This window comes from Equus caballus, chromosome 6 (assembly GCF_041296265.1).
Source record: "Equus caballus isolate H_3958 breed thoroughbred chromosome 6, TB-T2T, whole genome shotgun sequence".
Classification (NCBI taxonomy): Eukaryota; Metazoa; Chordata; class Mammalia; order Perissodactyla; family Equidae; genus Equus; species Equus caballus.
In genome coordinates, this window is record NC_091689.1 from 75218809 (window position 1) to 75239255 (window position 20447).

General features: G+C 38.0%; 1 long non-coding RNA gene across 1 annotated transcript; it reads left to right on the forward strand.

Moving 5' to 3' along the window:
• Window positions 1-4814: 4814 nt before the first annotated feature.
• Window positions 4815-12997, forward strand: LOC138924790 (uncharacterized). Its single transcript, XR_011440041.1, has 3 exons — window positions 4815-4880; window positions 5652-5724; window positions 12960-12997. It is a non-coding gene; the product is annotated as an uncharacterized lncRNA (long non-coding RNA).
• Window positions 12998-20447: the final 7450 nt, after the last annotated feature.

Genomic DNA, 20447 nt, shown 5'->3' on the forward strand with positions numbered 1-20447 from the left:
GGCACTCGTATTATCCTAGGGACAAACATTTTTGATTTGTTTTGTTTTTTGTCAAGGGTGATGAAGGTGAAGTTCCAAGAAAAAGAACTAGACGACTTATTCTCAGTTTACATAATTGAGAGGAGTAAAAGATAATAATAACTTTTATAACAGTACCACTGAGCAACAAAACTAACAAATAGTAACAAAAGCAGTCTGTGTAAAAATACACACCACAGTGCCAGTGATGGTATTTTTGGATGGTAGATTGTGATGTCTGTTCTCCACTTTTCTCTACAATGAGCATGTATTCCTTAAGTAAAAGTAATTAAAATGTGATTTCCTACCTCACAACATACCCAAAAAATCAATTCCAGATGATTGCAGATCTAAGTGTGAAAGATAAAGCAATAGAGCTTTTAAAGAAAACATAGGAGGAGCTGGCCCCATGGCCTAGTGGTTAAAGTTCCTCACTTTCTGCTTTGGTGGCCCCAGGTTCCCAAGTTTGGATGCTGGGTACACACTGACTCCACTCATGAGCCGTGCTATGGAGGCATCCCACATACAAAGTAGAGGAAGATTGGCATGGATGTTAGCTCAGGGCTAATCTTCCTCAAGCAAAAAAAAAAAAAAAAAAGAAAACCTAGTATAACATGTTTGTGACCTTGGAGTAGGCAAAACTGTCTTTAAAAGGATACAAGTGCCAACCCAAAATAAAATACATTGTAGTAAAATTAAGAATTTCTGTTAATTGAAAGATACCATGAAAAGAGTAAAGAATGTAGAAGAAATTATTTGCAACTCATATATATGATGAAGGACTTGTTTCTAAATATACAGGTAAAAATGATACTTGGAATTATAGTAGAATTAAGAACTTCTGTTCGACATTATTAAGAGAATGAAAAGTGTGGGAGAAATTATATGTAATACATTTGTCTGACAAAAACTAGTATCCCGAATATATTAGAAAAAACTCCTTCAAATGAGAAAAAGACAACCAAATAGAAAAATAGTCAAAAGATTAAAAAATACATTTGGTAAAAGAGAATATCTAAATAGCAATAAACATAGGAAAATGTGCCCAACATCATTAGTCATCAAGGAAATGCAAATAAAAAACACAATTTTAAATTTATCCATTCTCCAGAGACTCACAGAATGGATAAATTTAAAAGATGGAAAATGCCAAATGATAACAAGGATGTGGTGCAACTGGACTTCTCAGCTACTGCTGGTGGGGGTGTGAATTGCTACAACTCCTTGGGAAACTGCTGAACATATGCATAGGGTATAACTCCTGAGTATATCCTCACAAGAAATGCATCCAGAAGCTCAGGAAGAGACAGGTACCACAGTGTTCACAGCAACACTATTTTTGTAATAATGAAAACCTAGAAACTACCCAAAAGCCAATCAGTAGTAAAATAGATCAACAAATTGTGGTATGTGCACACAGTGGAATTCTAGACAGAATGAGAATGTATAATCTACAGCTACGTGCAACAGCATAAATGAATCTCACGAAAAGTATTGTTTGGAGAAAGACTCAGACTCCCACCCTCAAAAAAGAGAACATACAACATCATTCAATCTATATGCAATATACAAAAGCGGACAACACTACTAGATGTCATTAGAAGTCAAGATAGTCACTAACCCTTCGGGTATGGAGAACAGAGATTGGAGTAAAAATGGAGTAAAGATTGGTCTCTCAGACGGTAGCAACATTCTGTTTCTTGATCTGGGTTCTAGTTGTACAGGTGGGTTTGGTTTGTGAATGTTCATACATCTGCACTCACATATTTTCATATCATAATGATATGTATCATTTTTCTATGTATATGTATGTATAATACTATAAGCTTTTTAAATTAAAGTGTGTTACTATTAAAAAACTCTACTGTTTATTTACTATATGGAAAACGTTTAAAAGAATTTCAGTTAATTAAATATTAGAATAATCTTTTGGGGTAAATATTTTCAGACACAATTTAATCCAATAACTAGAGCCCATAACTAGACTCTCATGAGCGAAATAATCAAGAAAATTTTGACAAAAATGTCTTCCATGGCTATTATCAGTCACCTAATCACATATTAAATTTTTCTTTTAAAAATAAAAAAGGAAAGAAAGAGGGGGATTTATCCCTCCAAAGGACATATTTGTATTTGATTAAAATACATTGCTAACTACATGGTACTGAACTCATGAGTTACGGAAAGAAAGAAAGACAGGAAGGAGGGAGGGAGAGGAGGGAAAGATAACTTTCTCCCTATTTTTAGGGACTCATGAATAATTCATTGATTTTCTTTTGAACTGTGCAATGCTAAGTTTAGCCAAGAGAATGTAGAATTCTGATGGCTCTAATCATCATTTTACATCTTATTTGTAACTTTGGCCTTTTTACTCTACTGCATATTAAGGTCCATAACCTATTGGTTGTACAGATATTATAGGATTGTTTGATAGAAGTATTTTTCTGACACAGTGGATTCACGCCGAATGGATCAACTGACTTTCTATACAGAGTAATATCAATGGTCCATGAAAAAAGCAATTGGAAGAGTCAACTGCTTTAAAAGAAAATAAGTTTTTCTAAACAACTACATAATTGCTTCTGTTTAAATAGTCTTTATATTAGAATTCTGCAAAGTATAATGAACTGATCTATCTTGTTCCTGAAAGTTCATCTTTTGGTCAAACATTCTTGAAAACAAGTTCTTGATATTTTATGGCTTAAGATCCATGTAAATAAACTGCTTCCTTCTAGACAAAGTATTTAATAAGTAATATATTCTGCATTTTATTTTGCTAATGAAACAATATTCTCGCAATCTATTAGGAATAGAAGGAATCAAAAGACTTACTACCATTAAGATTTTTTTAAATTCTAGCGAAGGCAAAGATATACTATATTTAGAAAAAGCAAAATTAACTTTCTTTTAAGGAGGTGTCGCATTGGAAATGGACACTGTGGCATATAACTAGTAGAGGTTTTTGCCAGGAAAAAAATGGCAGAAGATCAGAGAACACAAGAGCCAGTCTTGAAGTTTACCCCAGTGACATGACTGAATGTCAAATAAGGTGGAATATCACCAGGATGGGGTGAAAATAAGGCAAGGAGCTTTTCGCAAGCCAATGAAGGAAAAAATGGCATCATTCCAGGGACAGAAGAAGAAAGGAGTGCTCTCTCCTTGTCCAGCTTGAATTACAAAACTCTGGAAGCAATGGGAGGAGCTAATAATACAACTCTGTTCTAGCTGGGGAGGTGCCTGGAAATCCGTCAGACTAACATGATGATTGAATGGTTTAAATATAAGACCCTAGTGGTGTGTTTGCAAAGAGCCAAGTAAATGTCTGCACTCAGGAAAATATGACACCAAGCAAAACTTCACCCTGGCCTTTGCATTTCAATATAGATTACCACATTTTTCTAAAATTATAACCATTTATTTTATAAAAATATGGACCAGTTAGAGTGATGTGCAAGGATATTGTCACACCATAGAACAAATATGTCAAATCTCTTAGTCTTTTGAGGTCTCAATGTGTTTTCTTACCTATGAAATATGAAGATTAGACTGGATAACTTCTGCGACCATTTACAAGCCTAATATTTTATTTCTTTGTAATTTCACAATTTGAAATAAAGTATAAAATACACAAGATCACCAAGGAATGGAAGAGGTAGTGAGACGAAAAAGGTTGATATGAATGCTGGATCTTCAATAAAGAGGGAGGGTAGAAAAATGACTGTTGCACTTTGGGATATTATACAGGAACTTGAAGAAATTCCTTATTCCTCCATGAAACAAAATAGGGTGGGAACCAAAAGCTGAAATCAATATTTGGCATCGAAAAGAAGTCGATGAAGCTCAAATGAATTACATGTAGTCAACTAAGTTTTACAAACAGGTTAGAGAGAAAAGTATACATTACAGGCCTTATTTTGAGATGTTTTAGAAATAAAATTCATGCACACTGACCTCTTTAGTTCCATCCTTTTACACTGCACATAAATACAGAAAGAATTCTTTAACTATTAGGGTGATAAAAACTGAAATGGGCTCTCAACAGAAATGCAGGGTCTTCGTTACTTTGTATACACACCACGCAAACTGAGACCAAAACTATATTTCGTGTAACAGTGTGTACTTTGTACACAAAATTAAAGTAAGAAAAACACTTTATGAAGTAAGTATAACTCTGTATTGTTTTCCAATTATTTGCTTTTTCCTAATTTTGTTTGCTAGTGCAGGAAAATGCTTGGAAAAGTGTATATTTCAGAGCCCAATTATGAGCCCTATAAATAAATCACTTTACCTATTTTATTGCCACATACTTTTTGTTAGTCCATTGCCCAACTTGCACACTTATTTACCAGCCTTGCTCCCAGATGAGTGGTGAATTTATTTAAAACTCAAATACACTTCAAGGCCTCCATTGAGGACCTTAGAATTTTTTGCTAGTGACTCTGAGAGAAATTCTAAAAGAAAATTTCAATCTGTTTTAAGAAAAAGTGGCAGTCCCTGTCACACAGTACAGTGAAAACAAAATGTGCTGGTTTTTTGAATTAATACGACATATGAAAATATTTTTATTTTTGGAAATATGAGCATTATATATCTGTGCTATCTGCTTAATCAAAATGATTCAATCTATATAATTAAAAGATAAAACCATCTTCAGCCTGACTTAGCTAAAGTGAGTGATAATATATCCACTTCTACATAATACATCTGCTTAAGGAATGCCTTACACAGTCTTTCTTCATTCACGTGGTTTTAGATAAATACAAATAAGTGCTATTCTGACTTTCCCTTCCCTTTGAGACGATGCTGAAAATACACAAAGATTGTGGTATCCAAAATAGAAATCTTGCTGAAATGCAGACCAGGTATTATCATCTCTTAACATCATCTTTTCTCAGTTCTTCTAGAAAGAAACAAAAATTCTAACTTGCACACTGAGTTTGTGCCATATGGACTTGGACACTTTGAAAATACCTAAATCCCTATTTCTTTGAATAAATACAAAATAAGGAATGCTAAGCTAAGTTATCTATTTTTGATAATGGTTTTCCAGGATCTGGATCAGAATTTACAACACTGAAATATTTACTTATTATTCTTGTTTGTGCTTTGATTCATTTAATGTAAGCTATAGTGAAGGTGGGAGGAGCAGGGTAGAGAGTCTGAGCTGTGTGTGAAATGACCACAGAAACCACATCTATGACTAATCAGTGAGAACTGACAGGCATGAATCTGCAGTTATTATATATAATTATAACACAAATTATAATACGTATGTAATACATGTATATATACATGAATACAATTATATATATAATACATGTATATAATACATATGTATATAATTGTATAAAATTATAATACAAAGTCCCACATGTGAACTTATTTAAATCTCCTATCTCTTACTGTGTCTCTATCTTGATTTAATCACACGCAGGGTTTTCCTTTTTCCAGAGTAGTTCCTAAGTGCTATGTAACCACAGGTTCCCCACGAGCCAGTTCCTAATTCTCTCAAAACTTAACCCCAGTATCTCTCCAAGCATATTGGGGATATCTATTTTCTGTCTGTCTCTCTCTCTCTCTGTCTCTCCCCTCTGCCCACTCCTCATATCCTTTTCTTTTTTTTTTTAATATAGGAACAAGAATAGAGATAGAGATATGCCCACCTCTTGGGATTGGTTCATCACAGCTTGGAGTGGAAAAAGAGCTGTAAGTATGGTTCATTTCAAGATGCTGTCTTAAAGAATCAGAACAAAATGTTGATTTATGAGTCAAAATTATATTACTTAAGAGCCAAAGTATTTCCGGAAGGACAAGTATAATCAACTAAAAAGGGGAGAGAGGTCAAATAAAATGAGGAGTGATAAATGTCGATTGGATTTCACAAAAAGGAAATTATTGGTGACCTTGGTGGAGCCGTTGGTAGAAGGAAAGTGGACCAGGGGCTGAGGAAGTGCAGACAGTGAGCTCAAACGATGCTTTCAAGTAATTTTGTTATGAAGAGAGAGTGGTCTCTGAGAGACGTATGGTTGAAAAGGGCTTGTGTTTTCTAAACTTTTTAAGGACAAAAGTGTCTTGAGCATATTTAAAAGCTGATGGGACGTGGCCAGTAGAGAAAGAACAGTTGAAGATTGAGAGGAAAAAAGGGAGAAAGGAAGGATCCCCGGAAGTGGTGGATGGTTTGTTCTCGGGCAGAAAGAGATATCCAGCTGGTTAAAGGATAGGTTATAGTTCAAATAAGTATGTCAGTGTATGACAGGCAGTTGAGGGAATTCCACTTTCAGACTTCGGTTTTCTCTGTCATTTAGGTAACTAAGTTACCTTCTGAAAAAGAAGGACGGGGCAGAGGGTAAAGAGTTTCAGGTAAGTAGAGAAGCTTTAAAAGGTCTTTTGGTCCAGATGAGGCCGCAGAAGGAGACAGTGAGAGAAACATGAAAGAATGACCGGGAAGTATTGAGAAGCCATTCAGGGTTGGAGAAGTTGGTAGTGGCACCAGCCTCATGTTTAAGCCATTTTCTTCAGCAGGACCCAGCCACCTAGTAGAAAAGATATTGAAAAAATAAAATGGCCTTCTAGGGATTCCTAAGATTATACCACTTAATGGAAATTGTATAGCTTTTGCCGGCCTGTAAAACCAATTTAAATACATGCATACCGAAATTTCCAAAGGGCACCTAAGATTTCTCGTATTTCCAGGTAATATCACTGTAAGCCTACGGAGGGCAGAGATCATGTCTTTCTGACATTGTGTCCCAAGGACCTAAGCATATAGCAGACTTAATAAATGTTGATAAATATTTATTGAAATTAACGCTAAGTGGATGAATTTCTTCAATACATTGTGAAAATAAAACACTGGCTTCTTGTCTTCAGGACCAAAAGAAATCAGTATAAAGTAAAAGGAAGGTAGATTACTGACTGGAAAGTTGCATGTGGAAAGTCATATGTACTTTAAACTTGTTACTTTTTCGCAAGAACTGTATTTAAAAGAGACTCAAATACACTTACTAAATGGAGATCATTGTATTTAATTAATGTATCAAGTGAGCAACAGAAGGAGGCAGTAGCCAAATGATGGAGAGCTGACCTCAGGAAATGTGGTCCGTACAAATACAAATTTCACAGCCTTAATTATGGTCCATGGACCTAATCATAAATTCAGAAATAATAGTAGTCATTTATTATTAAAATAATATTCTGGGGTGCTCATTATGTGCCACGTTTGGGGCTCAGCACTGGGATGAATTCTCTAATCTTCACAACAAGCCTGAGAGACAGGTACAATTAGCATCCTCTTTTTGCACATAAGGGAATGATATTTAGAGAAGTACAATAACTTGCTCATGATTACAGATCTGGGAAGTGGTAGAGTTAACACGGACCCCATTCTCTCTGTCACCACACTGTCTTCCCCTCCAATGCAAACCTTCATTTGTCAAATGTGGAAACTGAGGCCCAGGCAATAAAGTGAATTGTCTGTATTCACACACTCTGTTAACTGTCTAAACATGAATTGAACTTAGGTCTCTTCATCCCCAGCTTCTCTGTGCTTGAAAGTCATAAGCCCTGATACATTAATTCCTAGTATTTGAAACTTCACCCAGCTCCAATTCATTGACTCAGTGAACAAAATCCACCCTTAGTTAAGTGACTAGATCGATTTTCCCTTAACCCCTTTGACCAAACTGAAATGGGTCTATTTTAATTCATCGCTTAAGTAGAGAACATATTTTTAACTCAGATATTTGAGAAATTCTGTCGTAATACTCTTCACTATTCCCCCAATATTGTAGTGAGAGGAACAAGAAGCAAAGATCACTGTAAGAAGAATTTTGGAGACAACTAAAAATAGAAAAAGTAATAGTAGCTAAATATTACTATGGTCAAACAATAACCTAAGCTCTTTAAATTTATTAACTCATTTAATGCTCACAGTATTGTACCACAGAAGATGGGTACAATTAGCATCCCCATTTTCCAGTTGAGGAAAGTGAAGCACAGAGTGTTCCTGTCATACAGCCAGGAAGTGGCAGACTGTGAACTTGGATCTTGGCTCTCTGGCTCCACAGCCCGTGCTCCTACTGAGAACCTTTCATTCATACTTGCATTTATGAATACAAAAGAAGGTTAAACAGAACTTCTCCAGTTTTCCTGAATTTTTAGCTGAGGCCCCAGATCTGAGGTTAATGGATAAAAAGTATGATGTCTACAATGTAAGGATACATTTTCCATCTGTTCCAGAAGTCATCACCTCTAATAGTCCTTGGAAGATAAGGCTAGAGATTTATTAGAGAGAGGTTCCATCTAGGGGAATTAGTAGGATGAATCCCTAGTGATAGAAGGCAAAGGGAAATCTTTGGATAGATTGGTGGGGCATACTTATAGGGAAAGTAAACTGGCATCCATTCCCCAACTGGATGCTTCCTAAGCTGTATAAACTCCTCATGGTGGGCTAATACAGGAGCGAAATAGGAGAGTCTTTGAGACAACCTAACGAATCCCTGGAGTTGGGAGGGCAGAGGGTCTAGGGATGTGGCTGTCACTTGGAGCAGGCTGCAGGTAGTGTATGGCTGCAGTTGCCTTTGGCTACTAGGTGAATAGAGAGAAGGGGGCAGTAGTGGAAAAAGCCAGCTTGCATTTCCAGAGTTTGGCAGGACCCAGATGCATGAGTTCTGGTGGACCAAACAAATGTCACTGAAATAAGCTAGATTCTAGCCTAAGAGAATTGTCTGCTTAACACTTGCCTAAGAGAGTTGTGTCATGGGGAAAATGGATCTAGCAGAAAAAGACCGTATGGGGTCTATCTCCAGGGCAGAAGCCTGAGAAGCTGAAGGTTGCCCTGCAAGTAAGCTGGAGAGAGTATCACCCATGACCGGGAACGGTACAATATGGAGGTCCTCAGTCCTTTGGGGGTGGGTCTCAGAGGCAGCCACAGAAAAGCCTCCATCAGAGGAAGAGCGGTATTTGGGCATCTGCCCTACAGGAGGCATGAGCAGCCAGGTAACAACAGCAGCATCAGTCAAAGAAGAGCAGCCCTTTCCCTCATCCTGACCACCAACGTTATTTCCTGATCCATTCCCTCTGAATTCAGGCTGGCTAAAAAGCTGGTTTACTCTCAGTCAGCCATGGTTTCTTAGCTGCTTAACTTATCTTCAGTCTAGTAGTCTCAATCCAACATTTACGTTGCTTTCAATAATATTTTTATCAATAATATTTTTCAATAATAGTTAATATTTGCAGTAATATTTTTATCCTCAGTCTGGCAGTCTCAATCCAACATTTACATCACTTTCAATAATATTTTTCAAAAAAATATTACTTCCTGCTCAGGTCCTTCCATGATATTTGCTCCATCCCAATTAAGACAGAACTCATTATTCATGGATGGGATGCAATAATCATTTCTCTGTGTTCACTTTCCAATGTATAAGTGTTTTGAATCATATTTGGACCCACTATGAAGGAGAAAAATGTAATGGATCTCTGAGAATACATTTTAGTCCCTCAAAGTTCTGTGGCTGTGTACTTTTATTTCCCCAAACTTACTATGGATGTCGCAACTTGCTGACTTACGCCAGTCTTTCAATCTGAAATGCTTCCATTCCCCTAATCACAATGCAACCTACCCTTCAAAGCTCAGCTCAAATATCACCTCTCCTTAAAATTGTTACCTGATTCCCCAGTTGGAATCAGTTAGTCCTTTGTGTGTATTTCCTTGACCTTTTCTGTATTATTTTGTTTTTGATCGTATTTCATTCTGTTTCATATTATAGTTAGTCATGTAGCAAGGATGCAAGACAAAAGCCCAAAATGGACATCCACTCTAAATTTCCAACATATCAAGGAATAAAGGAAAATGACTTGGAAGATTCTAGTTGCATGCAAGCTGAAAGAACATGCTTGGGGGGCTGGCCCCGTGGTGGAGTGGTTAAGTTCGCGTGCTCCGCTGCAGGCGGCCCAGTGTTTCGTCGGTTCGAATCCTGGGCACGGACATAGCACTGCTTATCAAACCACGCTGAGGCAGCATCCCACATGCCACAACTAGAAGGACCCACAACGAAGAATATACAACTATGTATTGGGGGGCTTTGGGGAGAAAAAGGAGAAAAAATAAAATCTTAAAAAAAAAAAAAAAAAAAGAACCTGCTTGGAAGAGCAGTGACTGAGACCCTTGAACAAGTCCAGGGTCCAGCAAACCTCCTGATCTGGAGGAGTAAGGTCTTGAGATGACCCGAGTGAGCAGCATGGAGGTACTAGGACTCAGTCCTAGGGCACTAGCAGAAGTGTGCCAGGGACGGAACTTGAGGGAGCAATAGTAAGCAGTACCAGTTCCCAACAATTGGGTTTAGATGACTTAGGTGGAGAATTTTAAGAAATTGAGCCTCATAAAGGATTTTTATCTTTAGAGCACTGCCAAGGATGCCATTTGGGAGCCAGTTAAGAGTTATTTTATTGGAGGGAAGAAGGCCATTTTTTACCTCAGCTGAAGATCAAAGTCATGGAAAAAGAGGAAATATTGAAGAGCATGAGAATCTGGGCATGATATCAAAGGGAAGGTGACAAACCCCAAGTCACGACTTGGTCAGCCCATCTGAGTGTGGTGAGAGGCTGAACAGTGAAGTGTGTGGGGTTAGTGTGTACACAGGCAACAGAGGAAACAGGATCAATGGGGCGGCCATGACTGCTATGTTGTGAAGTATCAGCAGCAGTGGCCTCTGACGAAATACAGAATTAATTCAGAATTACAGAAAAAACCTCTTGTGAATGCAGGGGGACACTCTAAATGTCACAAGAAGTATGTGTAAACGACTCCACCAGGGAAATGGGTTTGGATTTGAGTTTCTTCCTCCTAGATCCCAGCACAGGAGAAACTGAATGTTGAAGGTTACAGTGGTAGACACTTAATGTCTACTAAATAGCTAATAAACACATTGTCATCTTCTGTGGAAGATTTCATAACCAGTTCTTGCAAAATAGCATGTCTGGCAATTCTCACTGTATCCTTAATTGTTCATGTAGCAGACATCTCTGTTTTTGTCTGCTGAACATGCCCCTTTCTCCTTCCTCTAGTAAATGCAACCTCCTCTTCTGGGGATCTGATCTTCCTCTGCTCTAACTTTTTGACACTAGTGAGGCTGCCAGTCATGGGCCCATAAACCAGGCTCGCCATTCAAAGGGTCCCATTGTTTTAGGAACACAGATTGGTGTGAAGGATGGGCACAAGACTCAAATTTGGTTAATCAGCATTGTTCCACAAAAGTTTTATGTACAGAAGCAGAGAGAGAGAAACCCTGTCTTTCCTCAGAGTCATGAAGCTCTCACGTTTACAACATTGGAGCAGTTGCTCCCGGCCACGTTCCATGTCCACTGTCATGTGGAGAAAGCCAGTTTGAAAGAGGAGAGAATGAAGGCCAGCAAAGACAAGTTTAAGTGTGTGTGGTGTGTGTCTGAGAGAGAGAGAGGCAGAGGCAGAGACAGAGAAGAGAGACAGAGGAAGAGAGAGAGAGAAGCAAAGAAAGAAAATAAAAGTTTTATTAGGAAGGTAGTAATTATATTTTTCAGCTTACATTTTCTTTATTAACATTTTCATGCTGTTTAAACAAAAATTATTTTCTTTAATCAGAAGAAAACACAAACATATATAATAGAACACATATTGGGAAGGCACGTGAATGTTTATCATCATTTAGCTGATCCAGCCCGCCAGGCTTGCCTATTTTAGACTGTTTATTTCCATTCTATCACCATGTGTGACACTAATGAAGATTCTAGCTTCATAGACCATATGCTAGAAGCTGCATTGTTTTCTGTAACACTCTGGGGTCCCACTGTAAATATTTAAAGCATGTCAAACTTATTATCTACAAAGGAGATTCTGGGCAAGAAGTGAGCTCTAAAGCTCTCCTAGAACATTCGAGTGGGGTAAGAGAGTCATTATAAAATCATAAAGCTTTGTAAAATACAGGCTTTCTCCTTATTTTAGAAGTTGGTTTTGATTTTTCTCATCTTTCTTTGTATATCCTGTTTCTAACTCGATAGTCTTGCTTAATATTTCTAAAGGAGACCACCATTCTGATTCTTAAAATCAAAGAACTTAAGGCAGAGGGGTAAAAAAAAGCGAGGGGTGAAAACTAGGCAGAGAATGAAATGTTAAAGAAAACTAAATCACAATTGTCATGAACCACCAACAGATTTGAAAGTCGAATTATTCAAGGCGGCAAATTTTCTGGATTCCAGCTCCATGCTGCAAGAATTGGAAACAGATAACAGAGGCATTGTTATATATTTGTCATTCCAGCCTTCTCTGCCACCACAAAGCACCCCAGTTTCTGTCCCTATTGCCAGGCGGCCAGAACTTGGGATGGAAAATAACAAGCAGAGTCCCTGGTTTGGTTTTTCAGTGACAAAGATGCACCTTTAAACTTCTACAAAGAAGCTACTCCATCCAAAGTTTTACCTAATCAATGTGTCTAATGATGTATCAGGTAAGACCCGCTTTAATCAATTTTTTCACAGTTAGGCACAGTTGCAAATATGAAAACTGGATATAATAAGGCAGATACTTTTGAAAAACGCATACAATTCCCATCATTTCTCTCCAACTTAGAATCTTTAAATTGGCATTGCTCACATCCATCCTAAGCTCACATAAGTGATAGACTCTCAAACTTTAACTTTATTTCAAAGTTTGATGCCTCCTAACTCCATACATTTTCTTAATAATTGAGACTTAATAATTGAGATGAAACACTGAATTAATTCCTTTTTCTTCTTTCCCTTCTTTTCAAAGAAACTCCTTTTCTTTTTTTTTCATTTTGAAATTTTCTATCCGTCACTTCCAACAGGACTATCCATGGGATTTCTTTCTTACATGAAGACAGAACTAGTCTCTGAAAGATTTGAGGAGAGCCCTGCCCACAACACTTGTTTTTTTCTCTCCCCAGAATACTTTGCTTTGAGTCCTGCACCTCTAGAAAAACACAGTCATGCTGCAAGGAAATGCTTAAAGAAGACAGAGGAGGAGAGAAGCCAGAGGGGGCCCATCGCTGTCTGGAATGGCGGACCCAAAGAGGGAATATCATGGCTACACCCAGCAAAGGACTAACTGAAAAGCTGTTGTGTCAAAGGAGACGGGAGATTTTCCTCAGACTTAAGTGGTGTAGCAGATGAGAAAACACTGCTACAGAGCCTGGCCTGAGGACCTCTGGGACAGACGTTTCCTTCCTTCTTCCCTCCTTGCCAGTTCGCCATATAACAGAGGACCAGAATGATGTGGGATGCCTCTAAGAGCCTCAAAAGATGCATAAATGTCCACATTTCCAACAACAGATTGGACTAAAGCTAACTCAGTACTCCGCTTACAGCAGACTGTTCTAGACAATGCATGTCTAATGAAATAAGTTTGGAAGGACTAAAAGTTCCCACTATATCTCTCAGCTAAAATTACATACAGATGCTGCTCAGTGCCTGTATTAACTTGTAACTGTGAACAAATTATAAGGTTTTAAGATCACAGAAAAGTTTTTGAAGTTGAAAATAACCACCATTACAGACAAAATAACCTGTCACTTCTTTTAGAGTTAAGGGAAATAAAATGTTGGTAAGAAAATAAAACATTCTGGCTACATGCCAGAACATAACATTACACTCTCTCAGACGCTTCCAAAGTGCTTATCTTAAGTGTCAGCAAGTGGCTGTTTGTTTAAATCCATCTCCCTTAAAAATATTTAAGGTCTTTTTGATTGACAGCACAGAGTGTCTATTATATATAAGATTATATGTTAACTTTGCTCTCAAAGCATAGCATCCAAACCTTTATTTCATCTGAATCAAACATATTAATAGCGAAATTCATCTGCAAATCAAAAAAATAAAAATATTTCATGAAAGAAGTAATAATTACCTGCATTTTAATTCTTCAATGTGATTATCATTTTCCTGGTTTTCAGTATTTGATACAAACAGTACACAGAGTTTATGTACAATAACTTTAAATTTCTGCCTACAGAGAATATATAAGAACAATTTTCTTGAGAAAACATATGTATGTTCAAAAAAATGAGGCCTAATTATAGTTTTATTCTGTGGTTTTGAAAGTAATGGTTTAATCATAAAGAATAAATAACTGATATGAAATTTAAAGGGAAGTTGCTTTCACCAACACTCTGATTAGTCAGAAAATATGCAGTATTAGCCCTCAAAGGGAGAAACCAGTTCTCTTGAGATTTCTCATCTGCAGCTGTATTAACAGAGGTCTAAAAACATCGAAATGAATTGCCCCAAGGTTCAACCCAAGCTTTTCCTTTGAAAGGCACACTGAGGGTAAATTTTTGAGCCTAATTATTATGCCACTTCAAATACACTTCTTCAGCTGGATTGGTGGAACAGAGACATCCGCATACAGGTTCAGCATCTCAAACGTCTACCCTTCTGACCCGTCTTAGTTCCTCTTCCTGCATGCCAAGCCATTCTGGCTTTTATTTTCTTTATTCCTTCATTTCCTACTCTCAAAGAGGAAAAACTAATGTGAAAGAAACCAAACCATGGTAACAAGTGCTTGGGCCTATACAGGGAAGGAGATAGACTCTATCATACATAGATTCTAAGCTCTGCGTTGTTTGTTTCAAATAATAAAAATCAGAAAAATGATTTTTAACTTTCAGTAGTAATATGGGGCCCAATATAATATACCAAATATGCCAGAAAATTCAAAGTCTGAGAGTACCTTCTGAAGAGTAGAATTGATACATCACACTATTTAGCATACGCATTATAATTTAATTTTGCCTTTGTGTTAATAGGTCTAAAGCTTTTGGCTATTTGGGAACTGTATTAATTGGTCTAAAGGGCAGGAGTTCTAGGTTCTACTCTGTCCTTAGAACTCTGTGTAACCTTGAGCAATTCGTGTAAATGACCTGTCCCAAATCACTTGTGCCCTCATCTGTAAAATAGCGAGGTTGGACCAAATCAGTTTCTAAACTGTGGATCAAAAACCTATTCAGGGCAATGGAGTTACTAAAAAGGGTCAAGATAAATCAAATATACAACCGAATAAATATTACCTTCACACTAACACATGCAATACTAATGTCTTCAAAGCTGTGCAGAGACTATTGCTGTTAGTAAAATATAAGTTCACTTAAAAGGCTTATTGAATCCAGAAAAGCATTTAGCTACTTTGAATTTTTATTAGTCATCTAATAGTAAAATTACAATTGGTACAATGTGAGAGGTCCCACTAAAACATTTAGTGAAATCTGAGATTACTGTCAGCTTTAACATTGTAAAGCTCCTTGGGAAACAAACTCTATTCAAAATTCTTGGGCTGCCCTGTAGAAGGGCTATAGAAATGTTAAAATAGAGCTAATGGGCACTTCTTTGTCCTGTGGCCTGTTTTCTGCCTCCCTGGCAAAGGGTGACCATGACTGTGTTTAGGAGTGTGGATTCCAACCAGGAGACCTTCAGACTCCAACTTAAACCAGGAAGACCGAAGACCTTGAAACATGTCTATTTCTCTTCCACAGGATTACCCAAGAATATAGGCTAGCCTGTGACAACTGCAGCATTCTTCTTTGAACACAAAGCTTAGGCTAGGAAATTCCATGTTAGAAAGTAGTTTTGAGATCTGACATGAGAAATTTGTGATAATTCATTTAGAATTGAAAAAAAGAAGTGGTATTGGGGAGATAATATACTTCTACGGAATTAGTCCTGGAGAGATGGGAAAAACTATTTTCTATATCCATTGTGAAGCTTTGGGTGTGATAGGTTATCTTTCCTTTTCCGCTTTTTCTCTTTCATCAGTCTTACATTAAAACATATATGTCTAAAACTTAAAGTTAGCTAAGTCCTTAATGAGGATACCAGTTGATCAATTATCAAGATAATTAGAGTTAATCTTTCTTTGTTTGGTGGATTCTTCTGTTGTCTTTATCTCTGTTGTCTACACATCCTCACATTCTTTTCAATGGAGTGTTCCAGTTTTCCACACCTCCCAAATCTCAGAGCTCCGGATCCCTCTCAGCAGCCTTCAGGATGCTGATGCTTACCTTCTATCTACACTCTGATTTCTTCCACGTAGAGTTCTTGTTGTCCCATTGAAACCACCCATTTCCATCCCTGATTGATTCCAGGTGACTCTCTACTCAAATCGATTCTATTCTGCCGTGTGAATTGTTTTTTAGAATAGATTTACTTAGTTTAACAACTGTACTTAAGTTCTAAAAACATCTTTAATTACTCCCCATTATCTTATAGTGAATGTCCACCCTATTTGACATAACCTACAAAGTTTCACAACCTGGATGTAAACCTACCTTTTTAGCCTCATCTCCAACCAGCTGAATCTTTGTATTACTAGAATACACCATTAATTTTTGGAACTCATTGTCTTTGCTTCTGCTACTTATTGTGTCTAGATGATTCTCTCTCTAAAGCCTTCCCACCCCTGCACCCCTTCCTGTCAAGCTTTTACTTGTTCTTCAAGATTGAGAGTAAATATCTTCTCCTATATTTAGCTTTCTCTTACTCCTTTCACCATAGTAGAATTGACTGAATCCTTCATGCAACATTAACTGAAAATCCGTGTGCGATATCATACTAGATATGGAGGGTACAAATGTTTATAATAAGACACGTTCTTGCCCTCAGGGAGCTTTCAGACTAGTAAAAGATACAATCCTATAAAAAAATAAAAGCCAGGGGCCGGCCCTGTGTCCTAGGGATTAAGTTCGCAGGCTCTACTTTGGCAATCTGGGTTCACAGGTTCAGATCCCAGGCATGGACCTACAACACTGGTCAGCCATGCTGTGGCAGTAACCCACACACAAAATACAGGAAGACTGGCAGGGATGTTAGTTCAGGGCGAATCTTCTTCAAGCAAAAAGAGGAAGATTGGCAACAGATGTTAGCTCAGGGTGAATCTTCCTCAGCAAAAAAACAAAAATAATAAAATAAAGTAAATAAATGCTGCTTAGTTACGTCAGTTCTATGACAGAAATCTGTACCCAACTCAGTTAAGCACCAAGAAGAGAGTGGTCAATTCTACCAGAGAGGAGGAGAAATGGATCAAGAAAGACATCATAGAGGAGATAATACTTGAGCTGAATCTTGAAAGATCAATAGATCTACAACAAGGGATATATCACGATCAAGAGGGGAAGGGGGGGCCAATTTAGTCATTCAGTTATTCATTCAACCAACATTTATTGAGTGACCATGATATGTCAGGCCCTGCACTAGGTGCAGAGAACATAAAGATAAACAAAATACCTTCTTTATCTTGTAACAAACAAATAAGTAAATAAGCAATTATCTTACAATGGATACAGTAGACAGTCTCTAAAATAGCCCCCTGTAATAGGAAATCTGACTCCAACTTTGTTTTTCTGTTTGACCCTGACAGCTTTCACACCCTAACCTCCCCTTTTCCCTTTTGCCCCTATCAGGACAAGACAATAGAAAGCCTTGGGGCTCCATCTATTGGTGCTGGTGGAAAGATTCAAACTACTCAAACCCCATCCCCATGGGAGCCCTCACCAAGGCCCCACCTCCTCACCACAATAAAAACCAAAGCCACTGGCTTCTCTCAAGACATTGCAGACTGGCTTTTGTGCCTGCCCTACTTTCTTCAGAAAGACCCACATGTGAGTCATAAATATTTTTACACCATCTTGGTGCATGTGTAGCATCATCAGTCTTGACGTGGGAACCAATTATGGGTGGGGGTTTATTGCCCTCCACAGGGCAGCCACAAAACACCCCCAGATCCCGGTGTCCTGGTGTTCACGGCCTTGTATAATCCTCTCCATGTAAATGTAGGCTGAGCCTGGTCACTTGCTGCTAACAAACAGAATACAGCAAAAGTGGTATCCTATCACTTTCCAGTAATAAGAGTAAAGTAATCCTCTGTGATTAAATTACAAAAAGACCCTTGTTTCCCTCTATTGCTCATCCTCTATTGCTGTATTCCTTGCTTTGGTGGAAACCAGATAACATGTTGTGAGGTATCCTATGAAGTCCATATAACAAGGAACCGAGGGAGGCCTGTGGTCGATAGCCAGTGAGGAACTGAGGTCCTCAGTCCATCAGCCTATGTGGAACTGAACCTGCCAACAGCAATGTGAGAGAGCTTCCAAGTGCACCTTCCCCTCGTTGAACCTCCGTATAAGACCACTGCTCTGACCAACAGCTTGACTGTAACGTTGTAAGAGACTTTGAGAGAAAGGACCCAGTTAAGCCATGCCGGGATTCCTGACCCACACAAACTGTGATATAATAAATGTTTGTTGTTTTAAACCACAAGGTTTTTGGGTAATTTATTAAACAGCAATAGATAACTATGCAAAGGAGTATTGAAATGGTGAAAATATGCAAAGATAATATGATAATTTGGATTGGTAGTGAGTGTTGGGTGGCTAACCCAATCTGGACGTGATGGGTAAAGCGTATTGACATGAGAATCCTGGCAAATTCATGAAATGTAGGTGCTTAAAATAACTCAGTGTGGCTGGACTAGAGAGTCTGAGGAGGGTTTGTCTCTGTTGAGCCAAGTCAAAACAGGACATGGGAGTGCCTTGTAAGGCCATGCTAAGTGGCAGAAAGGAGTCATTGAAGAATTCTAAACAGCACAATGACATGATCGTATTTATGTAACTTGAGCCTGTGCTGTTTTCTCCCTCGGATTCAGACGTGTCTGGACCGGTTTTGAGGGCTAGTGGCCCAGGCTCTCAGTGGTCTTTTCGCATGATCAGTCAAGAAACAACAAAATGAAGTCTAGGACCCGGAGTCAGTGAGAGAAGAGCAGTGGTTCTAAGCTTAACAATGCAGTGTCTGCTCTGATTTTCCTTCTTCTTAGTCTCTATGGATTGATGCCTGAGCCCCGAGAAGAAAGAACCAGTAACAAGCAAGGAATCTATAAGGACTATTTCACAACATTCCCATGAGAATCTCGGATCCCAAGACAATATCATCAAATCAACAGCAGCAGTGTCAGTAGATTTGGCAGGAACAAAGGTACTGGCTGCCTTGCTAGGACATTGGCACCTTAAACACTGGACAACAGCATTGGCATCAGTGCTCTGGCGACGACTCCAGATCTTTCAACAGGAGGCATTATTCTCTTTTTTCTTTAGCAGCCAGAACAAGAGAGAAGAAAAAGAGTGGAAAACAAAAAAACTACTTCAGAGCACACTTGGAACATCACCAGCCTCCCAGGCTCCCATCTTTGGAGAAGAATTTGAGGGATCTAGAAGTTCCTTGATGGAGAGAGGGCAGTAAAAAAATAGAGCAATACTATTTTTTATTAATAAACTTTATTCTTTAGAACTGTTTAGGTTTACAGAAAAATTAAGCAGCTAGTACAGAGTTCCTACACTCCCACTCCCTGAAGTTTTCCCTATTATTAACATCTTTAATCTTAGTGTTATTCAATTAACATTAGTATGGTACATTTGTTACAATTAATGAACCAATATTGATACGTGATTATTAACTGAAGTCCATAGTTTATTCAGATGTCCTTAATATTTACCTAACGTCCTTCTTCTGCTCTAGATCCCATCCAGGATATCTCATTACGTTTAGGTGTCATGTCTCCTTCGGCTCCTCTTATCTGTGACATTTTCTCAGACTTTCCTTATTGTCAATGACCTTTGAGGAGGACTGGCCAGATATATTGTAAGATTCCCCTTTATTGGAATTTTCCTAATATTTTCCTCAAGATAAGACTGAGTGATGAGTTTTGCGGAAGAGAAATATTTTGATCTTGATGCTGTGCCATTTGTATCCCCACACTATTTTGGCCTGGGAAATGTACAATGTATTACATATTTATTTTGGAAAGGTCACTACTGTAGAGGAACTATGGAGTGGGGGCAAGACACTAAGCAGTAAGACCAACTGGAAGACTATTGCAATGATTCAGATAAGACATTAGAAGATTCTGGGCTAAGGCAACTGCGGTGTGAAAAGAGTAGAAGGAAAAGATGCAAGATGTGTTAAGAACTTAGACATGGCAGAACTCTATAACCAATTGTGCATGGATGGGAGGAATCTGCAAAAGTGACTGAGAAGAAATGGTTGAAAATATCAAAGAAAACCCAGAAAGAACAGTGTGCCAAAGCCAGAGGAAGAAAAAGTCTTAGGAATGCTGTAGTAAGTGAAATAAATGAAGACCAAAATTATCTTTGGACTGGGAAATTAATAGAGCTATTTGTCAGAGGCAGGAGCATGATTGGAAGGATTGGAACGTGAATTGCATGTAAGGAAATAAAAAATAGTGTCCATATTTCTGAGTATTATGATTATAAAGGAAAGGAGAATGATCAGAGTAGAAGCCAGAGAGATACATAGAATTGAGGATGTTTAATGATATGTGAGACATAAGAATGTATTGGTAAGCTATATGGTGTGGAAGGAACCAGTAAAGAAAG